Here is a 24,954-nt window from a genome sequence, read left to right on the forward strand (position 1 = left end):
TTTTCCCCTTTTTCTAAGGTTATCTTTTTATGTGTTTGTCTGTTGTTTTTTATAAATTCAGCACTATGTTTAGGTTTTCTGGATGTTTTTGCCTGATTGATCATGTGTTTTCGAATATTTCAAAAGTTGCAAATGATAAATCAGGCAAAAACATATGTAAATCTTAAACTTTGCCTACAGTGGAAAACAAAACGGATAGATACATACAAAAGCCAGTCTTAAAAATGCACAAAAGATAAAAATGAAAATTTAAAAAAGCACAAAACACTAAAAGCGAAACAAAATGGTGAGAATGCAATAATATGTAACATCTGCAGTGAGAGCTATGTGCACAGAAACTACTACTACTGGTATTACACAGACATTAATGCTTCTTTTGCTTCTCTGCCCGAAACTACAACTTCTAGTGGACATGCAGAGGAAAGGACTGATTGGTTGAGCAGATTGGTGAAGAAGGGTAGAGCTAGCTAAACACAGAGTGATGTGTATGTTCCTTCATTAGGGTATGTGCACACGGCGGGGATTTTACTGCGGATCCGCAGCGGATTTGCCTCTGATGATCTGCTGCAGACCCGCAGGCATTGTACAGTACAATGCAATTCAATGGGTTTTCAAAACCGCAGTACACATGCTGCGGATTTGCTGCGATTTTAAATCCGCAGCATGTCAATTCTTTCTGCAGATTCCATTGTCCAGGTGTCAAACCGCAGGGGAAAACCGCTGGCAAATCCGCAGGAAAACCGCAGGTTACTTTACCTGCGGTTTTACCTGCAAATCCATGTGGAAAAATCCGTAGGTCAATCCGCACGGTGTGCACTCACCCTTACAGACTGGGGAGAGTCTGATATTGGAAAGTAGAGAACAGATGCACAGAGTGAGTGCTGACAGGAGAAAACAATCCTGGAGCTGAAACCTGCATACAGACCTGCCAGGTTACCAGGAGATATCAATCGTCACCTAGATTACCACAAAGGAAATTCCTGCCCGCTCTACATGTGTACCCAGGGGTCTGAACACTGCTTCCCCAAGCTGGAGACAAGGTGACTAAAGAGCTGCATAAAGGAGTGAGTACATCCTGCTTGGACTTGTTCCATTACGGAATCTGTAAGAGAACTGTTGCTGAGATGATATTACTGGAACTCATAGTTCTACTGTTAAGACGTTCCTGGGAGAAATGTTATTGAAATGATTTTGCTTTGATTGGGACCATACAGCACACCAACGGTTCCCGTAAGTGCGCCAACATCCACAGAAACCAGTCGCCAACCTTGCAGCCATATGTTAGGTTTGATTAGCTAGGAGTGAGTCTGCTGTTGCTTAAAGGGAGCGTGTTGCTCTTAACATTCAGGCCTGCTGCAAATCACAGCTTGTACCTGTATTTCAGATTGTTTAATACTATTTGTTTTGCAGTTTCTTGATATGCCACCTGCATTTTCTACCATTTATCCCCCTATAAATAAACCTGTTAAGTGTTTCAATTTCCTCTCTTGTGAGTGTGTACAGACCGCGGACAGGGTTTTCTCCAGTCAACCCCTGGAAGAGGAAGACCCTCCTGCATTCCCCTACAGCTCCCAGCAAGATTCGGTAGGAGGAACTGTGCCATAATGAGGTGAGAATACCGGACACTTTGCTCACTAATGTGGCTTAAAGGGGTGTTGCAAATAAATCAAGTTCACAGAGCATCTTTAATTTTTGTCAAAATTCTTGAATTGTGAGCACCATTTTGATGACTTTGTTGCAAAAAATGTCATCAAATACAAGATCAAAAATAAAAGGGGCTTTGAAAAAATTGCAATTGATGAATTGGGCCTAACATACAGGATATTTTGTTAATGCAATAACAGCAAACCTCTGACTTATTTTTAGGTGGGCAATCCCACTGTGACATTTTTTTTAGCATTTTTGATTATTTTTCCGAGTGCTTTAGTGACATTTGTGACTACCTGCTGATTTTTTTAGCATTTTTCCAGTGTGTTTGGAGCAGCCTTTTATTTTTACAGGTGCCTTCCAGCCTTTTTTTTAAATTCCATGCAACATTGAAAATGGCGATGGCAGCTTTTGAAGCTGTTTTTGGCCAAACACTCAAAAAGATACCTGGTTGCCTTCCGATTGTCTTTTAAGCTTTTGTCTTGAATGTTAAAGTAGAGAGCGCTTTCAGAGATGAAAATGCTAAAAGAATTATCAGGTTGCTTCTTTTTTTTACAGATTGGCATCTTTGGAAATATGAGGTACTCAAAAAATATTTAACAGAATGATGTTATGCACATCAAGTTTTTTTTTTTTTTTTTTTTTTTATAGAAATGCATATGTTAATTTTTTTGAACATTTAGTTTGTGATTTGCAGGCAGGTTTCAGAGCGGACCCACCTGAAAATAGAAGACCAACAACACAGAATTAAAAAAAATAACAATATTGCTGTCAATGATATAAATAATCTTTAGGGATCCTTAGCCACTCAGCTTGAAATTTTGAAATTGTTTTGGCAAAAATTTGCAGTTCTACAAATCAATGAATTGAATAAATGTTAAAATAACATCTAGAGGATAAAGAAATTGTACGGAAAACCAATTACATGAACTCATGCTGCATGACTACTGAAAAATGAAACTGGAGTCTGTGATCATTGCGAGATAATGTGGAGCTTACAGGACAACTGACAATCATGTTTATTGTTAACTAGTTCAGCTAGATAGCATTCTGTATCAAATCGACATTACAGCATCTAAATCATTTGTGCTAACAGTGTGGTGCAGCCAAGAGTCAACATTTCAGAATCTAAATAGTTTGTGCTAATAGTGTGGTCCAGCTAAGAGACCACACTTCAGAATCTAAATAGTTTGTGCTAATAGTGTGGTCCAGCTAAGAGACCACACTTCAGAATCTAAATAGTTTGTGCTAATAGTGTGGCCCAGCTAGGAGTCCCACATTTCTGAATCTAAATCCTTTTTGCTAATAGTGTGGTCCAGACACCAGGCCACATTTCAAAATATAAATCCTTTCTGCTAATAGTGTGGGCCAGACATTAGGCCACATTGCTGAATCTAAATCCTTTCTGCTAATAGTGTGGTCCAGACACCAGGCCACATTTCAGAATCTAAATCTTTTCTGTGTGATCCAGCCAGGAGTCCACATTTCAGAATCTAAATTATTTGTGCAAATTGCGTGGTCCAGCCAGCAGTATACATTTCAGCATCTAAATCCTTTGTGCTGTGTTGTCCATCCAGGAGTCTACATTTCAGCATGTAAATCCTTTGTGCCAATTGAGTGGTGCAGACATCAGTCCACATTTCATCATTTAAATCTTTTGTGCTAATTATATGATCCAGCCACACTATCTCAGCAAATAAATACAGATTGTTAATTTACTGACAGGTGTGGGTCTAGGGTTGCGAAACAGCTGGTTAAAAGGGGGAAAAGGTCTACATTTCAGCATCTAAATCCTTTGTGCCAATTGAGTGGTCCAGACATCAGTCCACACTTCATTCTTTAAATCTTTTGTGCTAATTCTGTGATCCAGCCACACTATCTCAGCAAATAAATACAGATTGTTAATTTACTGACAGGTGTGGGTCTAGGGTTGTGAAATAGCTGGTTAAAAGGGTGGAAAGGTACATCCAACATGAGTGGGAAAAAGCGAGGTCATGGTTGAAGGGGGAATTGGCTTGGTGCTCGAGGTGTACGTGGGGTAGGTGGTAATGTTATTGAAAGATCTACTGAACAAACACCAACTCATTAGAGTTGAGCGAAACAGGTCGGTCAGATTAAAAAATCGCCGACTTTCACCAAAGTCGAGTTTCGCCGATTGAAACCCGACCCTAGCGTGAGGTCGGCCATGAGGTTGCCGATCAGCGCGCCAAAGTCGCGTTTCAAATGACGCTTTCAGCGCCTTTTCTCACCCAATGATGGAGGACGCACACTGTGGGCAACGTGATGACATGCGCAGCGACCAGCACCATCTTAGAGAAGGGCATTGAAGTGATTGGCTGGCTTTGTGTGGCGTCACAGTGGGTATGAAAGGCTGTGAACGCCGACCGCCATCTTACTTCTGCCGATCTTACAATAGGGAGAGGTGCTGCTGCTGAATCTAAACAGGGAGAGCGTTAGGCAGGGAAGAAGAAAAAAAACTGCTTCTGCTGATAGCGCTTTTCACTGTACAGTTAGTGTGCAGTGAAAGGGGAGGATTTTTGTTGTGTGCAGCAGCGCTGGTGGTGATTAGGCTGCCTTTTAAGGCTACCTGCTAGCTGCATTGCTGTGTGCACACTGCTGTTCAAACTGCTCTTTTCAAAGCACTCCAAATTTTATTATTTTGTCCTGGTGAGTTACTGAGCGTTCATTTTTTTTACACACCGTCTAGCAGTGTACGCTCCTCACACACTACCATGTACCGGCTGGGATCACGGACAAATAGAAGCTATCTGGGTGTGACTCTGGAAGAAAAAGCCGAGGAGTTTGTCCGTTTTTCCAGACATACACCTTAGAGTCGTGTCCATTTTTCAAACAGTTTCGTATATCTGCTGTTTGATAACGGTCAAAACTAGACAGAGACAGCGTGTGTCAGTTCGCATACAAATACATGGAGTTTTTCCATTTTTCCAGTCCTACATCTTAGAGTCCTGTCCGTTTTTCCAACAGTTTCATATATCTGCTGTTTGATGACAGTCAAAACTAGACAGAGACAGCGTGTGTCAGTCCGTATACAAATACACAGAGCTTGACAATTTTCCATACACACACCGTACAGAATTGTACGCTCCTCACACACTACTGTGTACCGCCTTCTAGCACGGACAAATAGAAGCTACCTGTGTATGACTCTGGAAAAAAAAGCCGAGGAGTTTTTCCGTTTTTCCAGACCTACACCTTAGAGTCCTGTCCGTTTTTCAAACAGTTTCGTAGATCTGCTGTTTGATTATGGTCAACACTAGACAGAGACATCGTGAGTCAGTCCGTATACAAATACACGGAGCTTGACAATTTTCCATACACACACCGTACAGCGGTGTACGCTCCTCACACACTACCGTGTACCGCGTTCTAGCACGGACAAATAGACGCTACTTTTGTGTAACTCTGGAAAAAAAAGCCGAGGAGTTTTTCCGTTTTTCCAGACCTACACCTTAGAGTCCTGTCCGTTTTTCAAACCGTTTCGTACATCTGCTGTTTGATGACGGTCAAAACTAGACAGAGACAGCGTGTGTCAGTCTGTATACAAATTCACGGAGCTGGACAATTTTACATACACACATCGTATAGAGCTGTCTGATTCTCGAACAGTATTGTAAATCTGCCATTCACATTACAGTCACTTTTATACCTAGTCAGCGTGTGTGTGACACTCCGTAAATACATATACGGAGATTGTTAGTTGCACAAAGATCGTATACAGCTGTACACTTCTGATACAGTTCCGTATATCTGCTTGTTGGATTACAGTCCAATACATACTGTGAGAGCGTCTGTGACTAACATAATATATACGTTGATTTAATTTGTTTAATACACCTCACACAAATGGACGCTCTTCATACAGTACCATCTCTCTGCTGGTATTTTTGGTACATTTTCCCAAACATGAGGAAGTATGGTGGAAGAGGCCGCGGACGTGGGCAGGGGGGCGCAGCTGGTACTGATGGTGGTGGTGTATCGGCTGGTTCTGGCAAAAGCACAATAGCAGCTAAGGCAGGAGATGTTGAGCCTGCGTCATCCTCTGGCCCAAGAAGGCCTGTAAGGTTGCCTTTTCTTGGAGTAGGAAAACCGCTTTTAAAGCCAGAGCATCAGGAACAGGTTTTGGCGTACATTGCCGAAACAGCCACCAGCTCTATTGCCTCCTCTTCTGAACAGTCGAAACCTGCAAGCACGGAGTCATCAGTGCAGGGTTCTGGTCATAAAAAACCCCTTTCCTTGTGTCCTTCACCCCCAGATTACTCTATGGAGCTCTTTTCACATACCATGCCTGGGTTATCCAGTCATATCCTGAATTCCCCAGTCCAAGATGAATCTTACATGGAGTGCACTGATGCACAGCCACTGCTAGATGATTCTGCGGGTACATTAACCCACAGCACTACATTGCCCTCGCAGTCTATTGAGCCAGAATCTGACCCTGATGAAACCCAGGTGCCCCTTCCCGCATACTATACCACCTTACACGGTGACACAGAGGAAGGTAAAGAGGAAGGTGCAGATGACTTTGAAGAGGAGGTGATGGATGACCCAGTTCTGGATCCAGATTGGCATCCATTGGGGGAGGAGGGTGGCGCTGGCAATAGTTCAGATAAGGAGAAGGATCCACAGCAGGCATTGACATCGCAGCAGCGGTTATCTACCAGGCCTGTAGCTGTCCTAAAATGTGGAACAAAAACTAAAAGAGTTGCAGGACAGCTTGACCAGATGGTCAACTTAGCACAGCATGCAAGGCCAGAAAATGTTTACCATAGTAGGAAGAGTGCAGTGTGGCACTTCTTTGTCCAAAATCCTACTGATGAGGCAAAGGTTACCTGTAAGAAGTGCGGAAGGACCTTTAGTCGAGGTAAACAACTCAGAAATTTGAATACCAGTTGCATGCTTAGACATTTAATCAACATGCACTTGCAAGCGTGGATGGACTACAAAACCTCAGGTAGCACATGTGCACTTGCTCCGACTGAAGGTAGCCAACAACGCTCCATCGCTACCCCCACTGTAAGACCACCGCCACCATTAAGCACACCACCAGCATTAAATGTGGAGGTGTTGTCGCAAGGCCAAAGCACTCAGGGAATCACAATGGTTTTGCATCCCAACACTGATTTTAGGCCATCACCACCAATATCATCACCAACCCCCTCTCACTCCATCCGGTCCACCGCTATTTCCCCCATATGCAGCTCTCCAGTCCTGCTCACCCTACCAGACACTCTGAGTAGGACAAGAAAGTACGCATCCTCTCATCCGCGTACAGTACACTGTGTTTGAACGCCTACATTGCCAAACTAATCTCATTAGAGATGATGCCTTACCGTTTGATTGAAAGCACAGCTTTCTGTGACCTCATGGCCTATGCTGTCCCACGCTATGACCTACCCAGTTGGCACTTCTTTTCTCGAAAAGCCATCCCTGCCCTCCACCGCCATGTGAAAGACCGCATTGTCCATGCACTAAAACAGTAAATGAGCGGAAAGGTGCACCTCACAACAGATGCATGGACCAGTAGGCATGGCCAGGGCTGTTACGTGTCCATCACTGCGCACTGGGTAAATGTGGTGGATGTAGGCTCCACTGGGGACATCGGCGGTGGAACAGTGCTGCCTAGCCCACGGTATAGGCAACAGTTGGCTGTAGGCTTTCGCTCCTCCTCCTCCTCCTCGTCTATCAGCGAAAGCTCGTCCATAGAGCGCAGTCGCACGAGCTCTACATCCACAGCTGGCAGTGTTGCACACGAGGTGTCCCACTATCGAACAGCTAGTGGTAAGCATCAGCAGGCTGTGTTAAAGATGATGTCTTTGGGCGACAACAGACTCACCGCGGAGGTAGTGGCCGACTACTTGCAGCAACAGAGTCATGGCTGGGCAGTCTACACCTTGAGGCAGGCAAGGTAGTCAGTGATAATGGCTGTAATTTTGTGGCAGCCATAGCCCGTGCAAAATTCACACACAAACCTTGCCTGGCTCACACTTTGAACCTGGTGGTGCAGTGCTTCCTTAATAATTATCCGGAGTTAACATCCCTGCTCCGTAAGGTGCAAAGACTGTGCTCGCACATCTGTCGCTCGGCCAAACACTTCAGTCGTATGCAGAAGCTGCAGCGATTGCTCCACCTCCCCAAGCACCGCCTAATCATAGACGTTGCAACAAGGTGGAACTCCACCCTACACATGGTTGAGAGGCTGTGCGAACAGAGGCAGGCTGTAATGCATTTGTGGGAGGATACATGGGCAGGCAGTTTCAAGGCAGACATGGAGTTGTCTGGTGTGCAGTGGTCAAAGCTGAAAGACCTCTGTAAAGTCCTTCAGTGTTTTGAGGAATGCACATGGCTGGTAAGCGCAGACGACGACATCATAAGCATGAGCATCCCACTTATGTGTCTGCTCATGCAAACTTTGACGCACATTAAGGAGCAGGTGTCTGCAGTGGAGGAGGAGGAGGAGGGAAGCCTTGATGACAGTCAGCCATTGTCTGGTCAGGGAACTGTCCTGGACGAGGTGGAGGAAGAAGAGGAGGATGAGGATGAGGGGGATGATTATTTTGGGCAGGAGGATGTTTCTCAGGGGGCAAGAGAAAATGTTGGCGTTCCAAGGTCAGGTACAGTGTTTGTGCGTGACTGTAGGAATGTGGGTTTGCCAGAAACTGCTCCTCCACCCACCACGGGCAGTGCATCATTGACACCTGGAACATTGGCCCACATGTGCGATTATGCCTTGCGGATCCTAAAAAGGGACCCCCGCATTGCCAAAATGATGAGGGATGACGACTACTGGCTGGCCAGCATCCTCGATCCACGCTACAAAGGCAAATTACACAACATAATGCCACAAGAGAACCTTGAGATAATATTGGCAAACAAACAAGCAACTCTGGTAAAGCGTTGGAGGCTTTCCCAGCACACAGCAGTGGTGCTAGTTCTCCCACGAGACGTAGTAGGCACAATGGAAGAGGTGTTCATGGTGCACACAGCAGAAGTGGCGTTGGAGACAGGGGTTTAATGACCATGTTGTGGAATGATTTCTCAAGTACCGCTCACACGACTGCTAATACTGCATCGATTAAAAGTGACAGGAGGCAGCAGTTGTCAACTATGGTTACAAACTACTTTTCCTCCCATATCGATGTTCTCCCTCACAGGTCATTCCCCTTTGACTATTGGGCCTCTAAACTGGACGCCTGGCCTGAATTGGCACAATATGCCTTACAGGAGCTTGCTTGCCCTGCTGCTAGTGTGTTATCTGAAAGAGTCTTCAGTGCTGCTGGATCAATCCTGACAGAAAAAATGACCTGTCTGTTGACTCAAAATGTTGATGATCTAACCTTCATTAAAATGAACCATGCATGGGTTTCAAAGGATTTTGTCCCACCTTCCCCTGATGACACATAGGTTACCAGAAAAGTGCCTCGGTTTTTTCCTCCTCTTCCTCGGACTTGCCCAATTACGCCCTTTGCAGCAGCTGAATGTCCAGCCAACACATCAACATATCCAATTTTTAAACCTCCCTAACTGGGTTGCCCACCCCTCCCCAAACGGCTGGGGTCAAGACCTGGCGCACCCGGGCAAGTGCCGTTGCTCTGAACAAGTGGATGGGACCACTGATGGCCGACGGCAATGGCACAGGGCCCCTCATAGTACAATACAGTGTTTCAGACGGTGGGAGCAATGAGAAAATGGAAAGGGTCTTAGGAGAGCAGGAAAGGGACTCAGACAAGAGATGGGTTTAAACCACAATGCGTTTTGACGGAGGATCTGTCTTCATCAGGTGGAAGATGGATCCTCCGTCGAAATGTGTTGTGGTTAAAACCTATCTCTTGTCTGAGTCTCTTTCCTGCGCTCCTAAGACCATTTCCATTTTCTCATTGCTCCTATCCTCCATTGGAGGTTTTCGGCTGGAGCTGCGGTGGAGACCTGACATCTTTGTCTGCCCCTGGGTTGCTTCCTAAGTGCTCCTCTATGACCGCTTTTCACTGACTCTTAGACAGTGGGAGGGCCCACTCGCCGTCAGACACACCAGCATACTATGAGGGGCCCTGTGCCAGTACCGTCGACCACGATTGTGCCCCTTGGTCATGGCCACAGCACTTGCAATACTTACCTCTCCCTGCTCCACCACTGTGTAGTCTGGGCAGTTAAATCCTTCACAGGGACGGCCACTAGAAATTTGGTGTATTGATCAATGATGATTAAGATGTAGCTATGGCCTGTCCTGCTGGCCTCTACCTTCAGATGGTCAATGGCTACCATTTGAAATGGACGTCAACTTACAAGCGGATGCAGTGTGGTTTATGATCACCTTTCACAGCTGTGATAGTCACAGACATGTGACATTCCTGCCACCATTTTTCAATGTCTCCTCTCATGCCAATCCAATAGAATCGCATACGGCCTGTAGCTTCTGTCTTTTATACTCCAAAATGACCAGACGCATCATGATAAGCAGTGTGGACCATGGGTACATCTCTCCCTGTGATCACAATTTGATGGAGATGAGTAACGGTGATGTGATCCACGCTACTGCGATAAAGCAATCCTTTCTTCACAAAGAACCTTTTTCGCTTTCTCCACAGACACAGTAATTGAGGGTCTGCATCGCCTCTGCAACATCTACCAGGAGGTTTTCCCATGATGAGTAATTCCAAAATTTCTGCTAACACTCGACTTTGCGTCTATACTTGTATCCAAGTAGTTTCCAGTAGTGGAGATTCTGGACTGGCTTACTGAGATTGAAATATACGGTATACGAAGATTTAAAAGTACCACAACACTGTATACTGGTGTATGCTATGAATACTGTTGTGAGTTCATTTTCCCCTTCACTACTGAGGCCCGAGGAACTCCCTCTTCTGGTAAAGAAAGGTAGTGAGCCTGATTATCAAACACCTGAGTCTGATGATGATGACTGGCTGAATGGAGTTACTGACTGGATATAAGGCTGCCGACGCCCTTCTGCCCTGCGGGTGATTTCTCTGTGGGATCCTTGGAGACCAGTCTGAATTCCTGCTCCTCTAAAGCTAAGTTTTCTGCTCGGCCTTTTGCATTTGTGCTTAGACTTTGTTTTGCTTTGTTTTTCTGGATTTCTGCCATTCCCTGCTGGGGTGTGCTGAATTCCTTTAGCTCTGTCTTCTGAAAATACCCGAGTGCTGATTTAGTTTTTGAAGCCTAGCTGCTTCAGGGTCTTTTTCATATCAGCTTGTTGGCTTATGTCTTTGATAGGGTTTTGGCAGATTGCAGACAGCAACCTTCCTTTCCTGTTCTGTTTAGCTAGCTTGGGCCCCATCGTTTGCTCAGCCTATCTTTCTATCTGTGTTAGTGTTTTTTCATCTTGCTTCACCGTCATTATATGTTGGGGGCTGCCTTTTACTTTGGGGTCTGCTCTGGGGCAGTTTAGATTTCCTTTTCTGTCTTTAGGCTATTTAGCGCTCCGGCTGTGATCGAGGGGTCTAGGGCATCGTAGGAACCCCCCCCACGGCTACTGCTAGTTGTGTTGATAGGTTCAGGGGTCTGCAATCTGATAGTTGCCAACTTCTCTGGTTTTCTGGACGTAGCTTCTATTTTTGTGTCTGCCTCCTACGGTGACTCAATCATAACAGAATACCTTTCCCTTTTTCTACTTTTTTAATTCTGGTGTAATACATAGTGAGCCTGTGAGTGTCTGTGTCTGACTCTGGAAGTATAGATGGAAATTTAACCCTAGACTGGACACACATGGCCTGTGCTGATACAGCACCTTGTTTCAAAAATTTGTATTAAGGTATCATCTGTAGGATAACCAACTGTGGGGTGGGGACCATCTTCTTGCCACAGACAAACACGAGACTGAGACAGAGTTTGTATTCAACAGGTCCGTTTTTAGTGCCCATCCTTCTGTCGACAGCAGCAATTCACCACAGCCATTTCACATTTCTCTTTACACAGGCCCCAGGACCTTTAATTCCTTTGTATCTATAATCGTGGAGTCCTCTGTGGTTCTTCCACTGTGGCTGACCTAGGCCCAACCACCGCAGCGCTGCACCAGTCTGAGCACACTGTCCATATCATAGCCCCAGGCCATCTTCGTCTGTGGCTACCGTCCTCTGGGCCACCCCCCTGTGACCGCCTCAACTGTCAGTCCTCTCTGGAGCCTTTCCATTGTCTCTATTTCCTCAGCAGAACTTCCTCTTTACTGTGCTCCCTTCACTGACTGACTCTTCCAGAACCTTCCCTCAGCCTTTTATACTTCCAGTTCTGGTAACTCCACCCACCATCACCTAACAGTTTCTCTGACCAATGGCAATTATTCAGTCCCACTCCTACACTCTCCACTGCCCTCCAATGGGCAAGCTAAAACACTGCACCCTTTCTCTTTATCTTAGCGGTTTCACACCTACACTGCGCTACACCTCTGCTTCTCACAACAGGCTGGTTTGTCTGTCAGTCCACCTTCCCTACATCATCCATAGTGAGTGAGCGTGTGTGGGTTACGCTTTCTATATATACTGTGAATCGGAGAAACAAATTATTTTTACACTATATTCGATACAGCTTGTATCTTGTTATACAGTACCTTTGTTTGACATTTAGCATAACGGTCAAATCCATACTGTATAAGCGTCTGTGAGTGACTACAGGACTATTTATACGGAGATTTCAATTGTACCATAAAAAATATATACTTGCTATCTTGTTATCCAGGACCTTTTTTACGACATTTTTAATTATGGTCAAAACCAAACTGAGTGAGCGTCTGAGGGTGACTACGGAAATATATACCGATATTTTCAATTTGGCCAACACTGTATACAGCAGAATACTTCTGATACAGTAACCTTTTTAGCTATTTAGATTCTGGTGTAATCAATAATGAGCCTGTAAACGTCTGTCTGTTACTCCGGCAATATATTTGGAACTTTAAGATTACCCCAACACTTTATACAGCTGTACACTTGTGTTACATAACCCATTTACAGCTTTTCATATTCTTGTGTAATCCATACTGGGCCTGAGAGCGTTTGTGTCTGCCTCCTGAAATGTATACGGAGAATCAGAATGTTTACACTATACTATATATACCTTGTATCTGAAGATACTGTACCCTTTTTCAACTTGTTATTTTATTGGGTAATCCATACTGAGCCTGTGAGCGTCTGTGTATGCCTCATGAAATATATACGGAGATTTACTGTTATCCATAGACTGTGTAGAGCTGTACGCTTCTGATACAGTACCATATATCTGCTGGTATTTTGGGTCATTTTCCAAAACATGATGAAGTATGGTGGAAGAGAATGCGGATGTGGGCGTGGAGGGCCACTAGGTACTGATGGTGGTGGTGGTGCATCTGCTGGTAGTGCCAAAAACACAATAGCAGCTAAGGCAGGAGGTGTTGAGCCAGCGTCATGGTGTAGCTCTGGAAGGCCTGGAAGGCTCCCTTTTATGAGTGTAGGTAGACTGCTTTAAAAGCCGTAGTATCAGGAACTGTTTGTGGCTTACATTGCTGAAACAGCCTCCAGCTCTATCGCCTCCTCTTCTGAAGTTGTAAAAAATGCAAGCACTGAGTCATAACTGCAGGCTTCTGGTCAGGAGCAACCCCTTTCCTTGTGTCCTTCACACACCCCAAAAGTGAAGGATGTGGAAGCACACACCTCAGATTACTCCATGGAGCTCTTTTCACATATCATGCCTAGGTTAATTAAAAATAGGGCCCATCATGTACTGGAGCAATGTAAATGGGGCAGATCAGACACTGGAGCAGCGTCTAAGGGGCCCATTATACACTGGAGCATTACAAATGGGGCCCATTATATATGGAGCATTATTAGGGCCCATGATACACTGGAGCATCATCCATGAGGCCCATCATGTACTGGAGCATTGTAAATGGGGCAGATCAGACACTGGAGCAGGATCTAAGGGGCACATTATACACTGGAGCATTACAAATGGGGCCCATTATATATGGAGCATTATTAGAGCCCATCATACACTGGAGCATCATCCATGAGGCCCATCATGTACGGGAGCAATGTAAATGGGGCAGATCAGATACTGGAGCAGCATCTAAGGGGCACATTATACACTAGAGCATTACAAATGGGGCCCATTATATAGCATTATTAGGGCCCATGATACACAGGAGCATCATCCATGAGGCCCATCATGTACTGGAGCATTGTAAATGGGGCAGATCAGACTGCAAAATCTCTTACTGTTTCTCTTATTCATTCTCGTCTCGACTATTGTAACTCTCTTCTAATCGGTATCCCTCTTACCAAACTCTCCCCTCTCCAATCTGTCTTAAATGCTGCAGCCAGGATCATATTCCTCACCAATCTTTACACCGATGCCTCTACCTTGTGCCAGTCATTACACTGGCTACCCATCCACTCCAGAACTCAGTATAAACTTATTACCCTCACCCACAAAGCACTCCATGGCTCAGCACCACCCTACATCTCCTCCCTTGTTTCAGTATACCACCCTACCCGCGCCCTCCATTCTGCTGATGACCTGAGGTTAGCATCCTCAATAATCAGAACCTCCCACTCTCATCTCAAAGACTTTACACGTGCTGCGCCAATTCATTGGAATGCACTTCCCAGGTCAATATGATTAGTCCCCAATCCCCACAATTTTAAGCATGCCCTGAAAACGCATTTATTCAGACTGGCCTATCGCCTCAACATATTAACCTAATCTATCCCTGTGTGGCACAGCCAAAAGTTTTACCATAACCAGGTTCCCCGCATCATGTTCCCACATGCTTTATGCATCCATTAGCCCTCTGTGTCTGTACTGATACACACTTAACATTATGGCTGGTCCATACAATCAGGGCAACTGTTACCACCCACCTTTCGTGTCTCCCTTTTTTTTTTTTTCCTCATAGATTGTAAGCTTGCGAGCAGGGCCCTCATTCCTCTTGGTATTTGTTATAATCTATGAGATTATTTTTATGCTGTAATGTCTATTGTCTGGACAAATCCCCTCCGAAATGTAAAGTGCAGTGGAATATGTCGGCGCTATAGAAATAAAATTTATTATTATTATTATTATCAGGCACTGGAGCAGCATCTAAGGGGCACATTATACACTGGAGCATTACAAATGGGTCCCATTATATATGGAGCATTATTGGAGCCCATCATACTCTGGAGCATCATCCATGAGGCCCATCATGTACTGGAGCAATGTAAATGGGGCAGATCAGACACTGGAGCAGCATCTAAGGGGCACATTATACACTAGAGCATTACAAATGGGGCCCATTATATATGGAGCATTATTAGGGCCCATCATACACTGGAGCATCATCCATGAGGCCCATCATGTACTGGAGCATTGTAAATGGGGCAGATCAGACACTGGAGCAGCATCTAAGGGGCCCATTATACACTGGAGCATTATAAATGGGGCCCATTATATATGGAGCATTATGTGGAGCTCATCATATACTGTATGGAACATTATATAATGTGACTAATTATTTGGTATGGAGAAATATATGGGGCTCATTATTCTGTATGGCGCACAATGTGGTGGCCATAACACTGTATGGAGTAATATACTGTCCTGTTTTTGAGCTATTGTACAATTTAAAATACTGTACATCAGTCATGTCATGTAACCAGTGAAGTATTTGTCATTGTACTATAACTATATTTCTGTGCCGTATCGGAGCATCATGAGTTGTGGTATGTGTTAAAGGGACGCACTGACACTCTTTGGCCCAGGGCACACGAAAACCTGGAGTCAGCCCAACCCCCCCACAACTTTAGCCAAATAACCCCCAGTTTTCAATGCGTAACTATTATTAGGATGAAAATTAAGGTTGACAAGCTTCAGTTATAAGAATTGATGTTTTTGGCATTGAAATGGGCACTGTAGTTGTGTTTACTGTCTTCCACTCCCTGCCGACTTTGCTTCCCCTTTGACTTGCATTGGGTTTTGTGTTTCAGTCAGCCTCCGACTTTTCCCTATAGTCGGCTGATTTCGTTCAACCCGACTCTTGTGAGAGTCGGGTTTCATGAAACCCGACTCGACGCGAAAAAAGGCAAAGTCGCTCATCTCTACGACTCATCTTTTCCAGAGACAACTGACAACCTCTGTTACCGGACTTGCAGTTTGGCTCCCTTTCATTGGCAGCCGCACAGCGGTACTCCTTGTAGGAGGTCACAAAGAGCTCTCCCCTATGCCAAGCCCTTCATTGGCTTCCTATCGTCCAGAGGCTCCAGTTCAAAACCCTAACTGACATACAAAGCCATCCACAACCTGTCTCCTCCATACATCTGTGACATGGTCTCCCTGTACTTACAAACATGCAACCTTCGATCCTCTCAAGATCTACTTCTCTACTCTCCTCTTATCTCTTCTTCCCACTACCGCATACAAGACTTCTCCCGTGCTTCCCCCATACTCTGTAATTCTCTACCCCAACACATCAGACTTTCGCCTACCATGGAAACCTTCAAAAAGAACCTGAAGACCCACCTCTTCCGACAAGTCTATAACCTGCAGTGATCCTCAGTCTACTGAACCACCGCATGACCAGCTTTACTCTCTCCTAGTGTATCCTCATCCATCCCCTGTAGACTCTGAGCCCTTGCGGGCAGGGTCCTCTCTCTCCATCTGCACTTGTGTGTCTTGTATTGCTCATGTTTATTGTACTTGTCTATATTTGCCCCTTTTCACATGTAAAGCGCCATTGAATAAATGGCGCTATAAAAATGTATAATAATAATAATAAAATAATAATGTGCTCCAGTAGATAGCAAGCGCTGCATCAAGTGGCCTTTTCTTCTCTTCCTCTATCTTAATATCACATACAGTATAGTCCTCAGAGGTGGCACCCCAATTACCCTTGTTTCCCCCCACATCACAACTCTCCAACTGCCCAACTGACCCAGAGTACAAATACTATAATTATGCAGCATGGATACATGGGACAGGGCTTGAACCAGCAATTCTAGGTTAAACGTTGATCATTAAGAGGTGAATGAGTGACAGGTCTAGTGCTGGTGCTCTGAGAGCCCTGCCAAATTAAGCCAACACACATGAAGGAGACCGAACTTGGAGTCCAAACATTTCCAAAAGTTAGGGGCAGACACCAGGAAAAATGGCATCAATTGACCAACAGTAGAAATGTTATAATGTCACAGCAACAGTCAGGCATGGGCCATTTATGAGCTCTAACTGCTTTTCTGCTCAGCCACCCTCAGGTGGCAAATCAGCTTTGTAGACTACTATTATTTAGAAATTTTAAGGATAATAACACAAGAACTTAACTAAAAGTAAGTGCACGTCTGCCGGTCTGGGAGCCCTAGTGCTATAGACAATACATATGATGGAAACCCGACTTGGAGTCCAAACATTTCTCAAAATTAGCATCTAAAGTTGCATTGATTTTCCCAGATTAGAAATAGTATAATGGGGATCTGACACCCCTTCCACTGCAAGCAAGCCACCAGATGGAGATACAACTTGGAGTCTCCACAATTCAGCGGTAGCAATGGCAGGCTCAAAAACCATGACAAAAGTGTCACAGACTGCAATAATGCGAGATCAATGCAGCACACTAAAAATGACACCATTGCCTAGTCTGCCCAGTCAGCGAGTGGGGTGCAAAAGTCATTGGAGATCCATGACTTGTTCATTTTGATGAAAGTTAGGCAGTCTACACTTTCAGGGGACAGCTGGATGTGCTTATCTATCAGGACACCACCAGCAGCGATGAAGATGGGTTCTGACAGAGTGCTGTCTGCCGGGCGTGACAAAACCTCCAAGGCGTGACAGCCAAGCTCAGGCCACTATTCTATTTTTGAAGACCAAAATGCAAAAGGGTTCAAATCCCCCTGATGGCATTGATATTGCTCTCCTTCACCATCCTCTCCAATCGTTCACTATGTATCATACTTGTACTCTGCTCTGCCGGTACACGGGCTGGCCTAAAAAATGTGTGAAACAACTCACAGAAATTGCTTCTGCCACTTACAATGCTGTTGCTGCTATTGTTTTTACATTGATGACTTGAAGTTCCCAGGGTTGGAAGTCTATAACTGCGAAGCAGACTGTGTGTATCACTGTTGTCTTGGGAAAGACAACTCTTAAGAACAAGCATGTTATGATACTCCAGCATGCGAGCATCCCTTTTCAGGGGAGGAAGCATCTGGCAAGATATACTCTTGTGTCTTGGATCTAACAGAGAGGCAACCCAGTAGTCAGCACTATTTCTCATCTTACCAATATGGGCATCAAGTTGCAAATAGTGTAGCAAGAAGACGCTCATGTGTTGGGTGCTTGAGGTCCAAGTCCATGGTGTGTTGGTAGCATGGTAACATTCAAGCTTGCTGCCTCTGTCCCCATCCGCCAACCATGGACAACATAGAGGGGATCATAATCTCCTGATTGTTACGCGCCCATCACCTCTTCCTCCTCTTCCTCTTCCGTTTGTTCCTTGGCTCCTGCACCTTCACTACAGTTTGTCTGGTACCATGAGCCCCCCTCGATCGCAATAATACACCTTACCATGGCACCCGCCTGTGCGATGATAGTCCAGAATTCAGAGATATTGTTAACCATTCCGCATCCTCCTTTGCTTCCTCCTCTTTCTCTGGGACCACCACCTCCTCTCGCAGATTATTCAAAGTGTGCGCCAGCATGTAGATCACCGAAATAGTGATGCAAATGACAGCATTGTCAGCGCTAACCATCTTAGTAGCTATTTTAAAACTCTCCCTGACAAAGGCATGTTGCCAAAATGCGTGTAGAGGTTGTGGCACAATCGCTGACTGAAGTTAAGCAGCTATTATACTCTTTGCAGCATAGTATATGCACATATTGTTAGCATCTCTCATTATGTAACTTGCTTGTGAGTCATATGCACTATGCACTTTAAAATTTGACATAACAAATAGGCTAACACTTGGTTCATTGTATATTGGTGCTATTACTTATCATGAATTTATAATCTGTCTTGCTGCATCTGTGATGTAATTTCATGTTATGCTGTGGTGCTACAATTATTTTCAGCTCACTATTGAGAATACCGGGCCACATGTTTTCTATGCTTTTATGATTGTCATTGTGTCTTAATAAAGTGTTTTTTTTGTTACATTTAAGTTCTGTGTGTGCCTTTCCCTCATATGTTTATATCCCTTATGGTGCTGAACTATAGTATTACAGCAGTGTTGTTATAGATGCCAGGGTTTACATAACTAGATACCCTAAATACATATACACAGATCATGGGCATTTGTCAAAGTGTTAATATTTGTTTTACTAATTTTGAAACTGTGCAGGAGAGTGCAAAGGTCATTCATCTGTACCCACTTCTCAAGTGTGATTTGCAAAATTACATACTGCACCCGGACTCATCGCTGCTGCCACTGTCGCTGCAACATGTGGAGAGTAGAATTCCACCGTTTTGGCACATCGCATACCAGCCGGTAGCGCAAAAGACCTCTGTAGTGTTGCAAGTCAATGACCCACATGTGCAGATGGCAGAAATGCAGCACCGCATCCAGGCTGGGATTCTGGCAGAAAAATTGCTGTACCACCAGGTTGAGGATGTGATCCATGCAATAATGCATGAGTGTGTGAATTTGCCCCAACATAGAGCTGACACCAGGTTAAGTGAATACAACCATTGCTCAAACGCTCAAACTCATCCTGTATAGCTGTTCACAGCTCTTGAGCTGCGTGACTGCGTACTCCAAGGCATATTCATTTAAACATTGCTTGATTGAAGTGAGCCCTGGCTGCGCAGTACGGATGTTTGGTGGATTCTCTTTGCATTGTTGGAACGCCTGTCTCATTAAGGGAGAGGTTGAGGGTACAGGTTGAGGCCCCAGAGGAGGTGGAGGAGGGCAGAAGCAGTGGAGGAAGTGTTATATACAAAGTTTGTCCCTCAAGCTTTGGGGATTCCAAGACTTGGTGTCTAGTGACACTTTGGTGAATAGTGGTTAAGTTCACCATCCTTTGTTGTGTAGTGGTTTAGTTCCCCATCCCCTGGTGTGTAGTGGTTACATTTTCTAACACTAGGTGTTTAGTAGTTTAGTTCTCCAACCCCTGTTGCCTAGCAGTTTAGTTCTCCATCCTCTGGTGTTTATTGGTTTAGTTCTCCACCCCAAGTGCCCTACAAGCCTCGGGGATTCTAAGACTTGTGGATCACACCCTTCTCCGCCTGCCCCCACAACCACCAGATTCTCCCAGTGGTCAGTCACCGAGATATAACGCCTATGGTCATGCTTGCGTGTCCAGGTGTCAGTGGTGAAATGCACCCTAGCAGACATAAATTTTTTTCATTGAAAGGGTGATGTTGTCTGTGACATGCTGGCGTAGCTCAGGCACAGCTTTCTTTGAGATGTAATGGCAACTGGGCAACTAGTAAAGAGGGACTGCGAAGGCCATCAGCTTTTGGAAATCGTCTGTATACACCAGGCAGAAATGCAGCATTTCCGTGGCCAACAGATTGGAGATAATGAAGTTCAAGCTCTTAGCTTTGGCATGTGTAGAAGCTAACAATCTTTACGGGATCACAAGTGCAGGACCAAGGACTGGCTGCTGTTCTGAGAGATGGTATAATAGGGTGAACATGACAAACTGCTGGACTGTGAATGAGGTGCAGGTGTAGATGTTATGATGGCTTGAGAAAGATGTGATGTGCTTGGAGTCTGAGATCGGTCAAAAACAGGAGGCTTGTCCACTTCCATGCTCAAAAAGGGGGTATAGGAGTTTTTATAAAAATATCAAATATCTTTATTGACACAATCCAAGTTAATATAAACAGAAAAGAATAAAAAATGTGCAAAAAAGGACACCAAAAGTGAGGTTGTACATTGTAGAGTTATAACACCAATTGCAATACAAATGGCTTAAAGGTAAGAAACTACCATAAGGATTATTTAAGCCTGAACATGCCTCCAACTGTCACTCAAAAAATGGTAAGCTCCACTCCTATGTAATCTTGCCATAACTCATGTGGACAAGGTCAGCATAAAAAATCCAACCAACGTAACGCAAGTAAGGCCATCATATAGGCCTGCTAAATGTGGGGCAAAAGATAGTCTTACCCGGTACTGAGGCTCACTGTTGGACACACCCCAATGTGCATTTCGCTGCTTATTAGCTGTCCTTTCTCAAGGGGAGGTGAGACCTGTGAGAGAACACTTGCCACAATAACTGAGGAAACAGTAACAGATGTGGTTGATGGGGCAGCCGGTCGTTGACGAGGCCCGCTAGGCCTCATTTTAGTGCAGTGAGATTTGTTGATCGCAAACTGCAGACCCATGATCATTGCTGGTCACAGCCAGAGTTGTGGCTGAGGATGCAGTGCTTGTCATGGTCTCTCCTTGTCTGTGCAGGAAGCCTCAAGGTAATCTCCTTGTCTTCTTCCTCCACCTCCTCTGCTGAGCTACTCAGTTGTGTACCTCTGGGATCTACAACCTCTTCATCATCCTCTCTGTTCTCACACTCCTCGCCCTAAGAGTCACCCCCTTCTCTTTCTGCCCTGACAATACAGTCCACATTTACCGCAGGTATCGGTGTCTCATCAGGATCAGCTCCACCCTCGGGGTAAACGTCTGGTGATGAGGGTCTGGATTCTTCTAGGACCCTACTTTGTCCGACCCCAAATCCACCTGAAAATATTTGGGGCATCGGGGCAGATGCTTTCCTCCTCTTGTGAATCTTTGGAGTAGACCTCTGATGCCCATGGAATAGAATGTGTGAACAGCTCTGCAGACTCGCCAATCTGTGGTTCCTCACAATCACTTGGGCGGTTGGAGAGTTGTGACATGGGGGGAAACAAGGGTAATTGGGATGCCACCCCTGAGGACTTTGCTGTGTGTGATATTAAGGTGGAGGAAGAGAAGGAGAGGCCACTTGATGCAGCGCTTGCCATCCACTGGAGCACATGCTCTTTCTGGCCCTCATCTACAAGGCATAGATGAGGGCGTCCCTCAAACTCACTGCCTCAGGTAACCCTGGACTCTGATCCCTACTTCAAAACACATATCCATGCCCTTTCCACATACTGAAAACTACAACTCAAAAATATTACCCGGATCTGTACATTCCTTAATCAAGAATCTGCAAAAACTCTAGTCCATGCACTCATGATCTCCCAGCTAAACTACTGCAACCTCCAGCTTTGTGGCCTCTCTTCTAACAGTCTTGCACCCTTCCAACCTATCCTATACTCTGCACTGAACCTGTCACGATATGTCTGGCTCTGCGTGACGTGACCCGACAATCGGTCGGTCACAAAACAACAAGACAGACAAGGGGACACCGGGGAAACAATTACAATGGTGGGCCCTATAATAGGGAATGGGGAAGTGGACATCTCCTGCACTCTCCTAAGGAAGAGCCCTGAACTCTCCTCAGGCTCCCTATACAGGTTCGTTCAACCTGTCGCCGACCAGGATACCTCAGTCCCTCACTTGCCCTGCACCTATCCCTTATTAGGGAACTGGCAAGTGCGGGCACTGGTCCTCACCACTGTACTAATAAACACACCAGGGAAAATAACAGACAGGGAATAACACACAACTTAGCTTTCTCTGCCGGACACAGTTTCCAGCTGAAACACCAAGGCTCCAGATAAGCTGCAACAGCACTGCTCCAAATAGCTCCTCTCTTCTCCAAGGTTGGTTAGTGAATGACCAGTATTACCAACAGGAAGCAGCAGCAGCTGACGACCTTTTATAGGAAGGAGGGGGGGAAGTCACCACCTTCTGACTAATTAAATATGTAGTAGGACCAGCAGCCACCGGGGGCAAAAACCCAGCAGCCGACCAACTACAGTTGTAGTAACACCAGCGGCCACTGGGGGCAAAACTCCATATTAACCCCAGAGGCCAGAGAGGAAAAAGGTTCATATAAAAGAGTTCAGACTCTGCACTTCTGCGCATCGGTAGTTTATATGTGGTGCTTGCATTTCACTCCTGCTGATTTCCTTCTTTTTTAACAATTAACAGATACAGTTTGGAGTAGCTTGTTTCACTGTGAAAACTTATTTGAAAACTGAGTCCTTATAGAGGTGCCAAAGTGAGTTTCTAAACAAGCTTGGAGGTCAAAATCAGCAGTCCAAATTGTGTATTGAAGCCTTATTTGATGACAGAGTAATCTACAAGGGACTATGGCCACCAAGATCGCCTAATTTAACACCATCTGATTTTTGTCATACAGAGAGAAATTTAGGCTATGACCCCGGACTTCCTGTGGAATACATTCAACAATATCGAAGGACACCTGCAGGAGAGCTTGGATGCAAACAGTGACATTTTAAACACCTGCTTTAAACCATCAGTTTCTCATGAACCAAGGTATGTACAAGATGTTTCAGTATGATAGATTATCTATTTTAGAAGTGAGTGAATCACCCTGTATAATGCATTTTATACAGATTTTTTAAGCTACAGTGACAATACTGTCCAATGTTACCAAAGACAGACTCCATTATAAAAAATCTTAACTATTGAATAATATTTATCTATCTTGAGGCTTAAGGCTAAATAAACCTTTGTTTATGACTGTTCTGGATATCTCACATCCAGACTCATCCCATAGTTCCTGGTTTTTTAATCATTATGAAATGGGTGTCTAAATATATTGACACTTAAAGTTGATGCATGTTTTATTTATTTCCTATGGATGAGAGCTAAAGTTGAAATGGTTGTCCACCATAAACAAAATGGTTTCAATGTGTTTCTAACATAAATATACAGAACTGACTAATATACTTGTATTATCAAACGTGTCCTGTTCTAAAGATAGCAGCACCGTTTCCAGATTCCAGCGGCTCTACATCTTGCCTGTGTCTATGCATGGGCTGTGAAATAGAAGGGGCTGGCTTAGCTATTGAAATAAGCCAGACAGACAGCCCCCTTTACACAAAGCACTGATGATATGCCACAAGTCAGGAGTGGAGTTTTGGGAGCTAATAGTAGTTCTGTGGCTAATAGATATGCTCTCTAAGAATTGAACTGAAAAGATTAGAAATCTTAAAATTAAAAAAGTGTTATATTTTGGGAGCACCATAAGATAATCTTTGTATGGCCTTCAAGTCCTTTCATTAGAATATCCATAGAGATGCATGCTAAACATTTTATTGGCAAGACACTTGATGACAGAGGTACAACAAGAATACTTATACTCAGAATATAATGTCAAACATCACAAATTCTTATATGTGTGAACTTTGCTCTGCATATTACTGAAGGAAAATATGATATGGATCATTTTAAGGATATTGATAATCACTAGCTATGGCTTTTGAAGCACAGTTTTGAAAATGTATCCTTTGGGCTATAGAATTTGCATTTGAATGAATATAGTGCATGAATTAGGGCATATATGCCTGACTATATACTATAACTGAAAAATGTACATACCTGCTTATACCTTATCTCCTCATTGCCAGCTGTGCCAGAGGCATTTTAAATAAATAATACTTTGAGCTGTCTTTTAAATTCAGCAAGCTAAGAAAACCAATAATGCTAATGAAAATACATTAAAAAACCTCATAAGATTCTATACAGGAGAATGCAATAAAAGTTACTATATAATATTTTAAAAGCTCTAGTGGCCGCATGTAGCCATAATAACTACAAAATATCAAGACTAGTTGAAATCTAACACCTGTAGCAATATATTGCTAGGATGCGCCAATGTTTTTGTGATTTATGGTGATCTGACTGCTGGGACTCTAATGATCCTTTACATTTTTATTCCCTGCACAGCAGTACTTCCGGCCAACCCTTGTCCAAGGAACCACAGCACCGCTCCATTCAAGTTTCCTGTTCTCAGCTGCTACATTTATTCATATTAATTGCTTATGTCCCATGGGAACCAAGAACTGGCAGCAAAAACGCCTTAAATGAGGCCTGCTAACTGAACAAAAGCAGAATTTGTTAAAATGTGTTAAGGTACATTTACAGTACAAGATTATTGTGAATGATGGTAGATGCTCACACTGGAAGCCATCTAATAACACCCACTTGAGATTAAATAAAGTTAACGCTTTAGGTGCCAAATACTTTGATTGCTAATATCTCCACAATGAAGAGGCAAAATAAAAAAACAAAAAATGTTTTATTCTGCTTTGCAGCCGTTATTACATTGTGTGTCTAGTAGTAGAAGATAAAAAAAAATTGATGAAAAGTCCTCTTAATGCATCCCCTTGTCGGGGATAAGGGTGAGGAATTCACAATCTATTAAAAGGAATCAGTTACCACATTTGAAGTAAACTAATAATAGGGACATGCAGGTTATAGACTGCTGAAAACAATCTGA

At 44.2% G+C, this 24,954-nt stretch overlaps 1 protein-coding gene and 1 long non-coding RNA gene across 3 annotated transcripts in view; one reads left to right on the forward strand and one right to left on the reverse strand.

Annotated features, from left to right (window-relative positions):
• The window catches only part of NMUR1 (neuromedin U receptor 1), a 245,406-nt gene that overhangs the window by 142,751 nt on the left and 77,701 nt on the right, over positions 1-24,954 (reverse strand). The window lies entirely within an intron of this gene.
• Positions 1,446-24,825, forward strand: LOC141100679 (uncharacterized). The gene is made up of 3 exons (XR_012234739.1): positions 1,446-1,609; positions 22,849-22,985; positions 24,402-24,825. It is a non-coding gene; the product is annotated as an uncharacterized lncRNA (long non-coding RNA).

The sequence above is a fragment of the Dendrobates tinctorius genome, unplaced genomic scaffold (assembly GCF_039654945.1).
Source record: "Dendrobates tinctorius isolate UK_male_01 unplaced genomic scaffold, ASM3965494v1 ptg000107l, whole genome shotgun sequence".
NCBI lineage: Eukaryota > Metazoa > Chordata > Amphibia > Anura > Dendrobatidae > Dendrobates > Dendrobates tinctorius.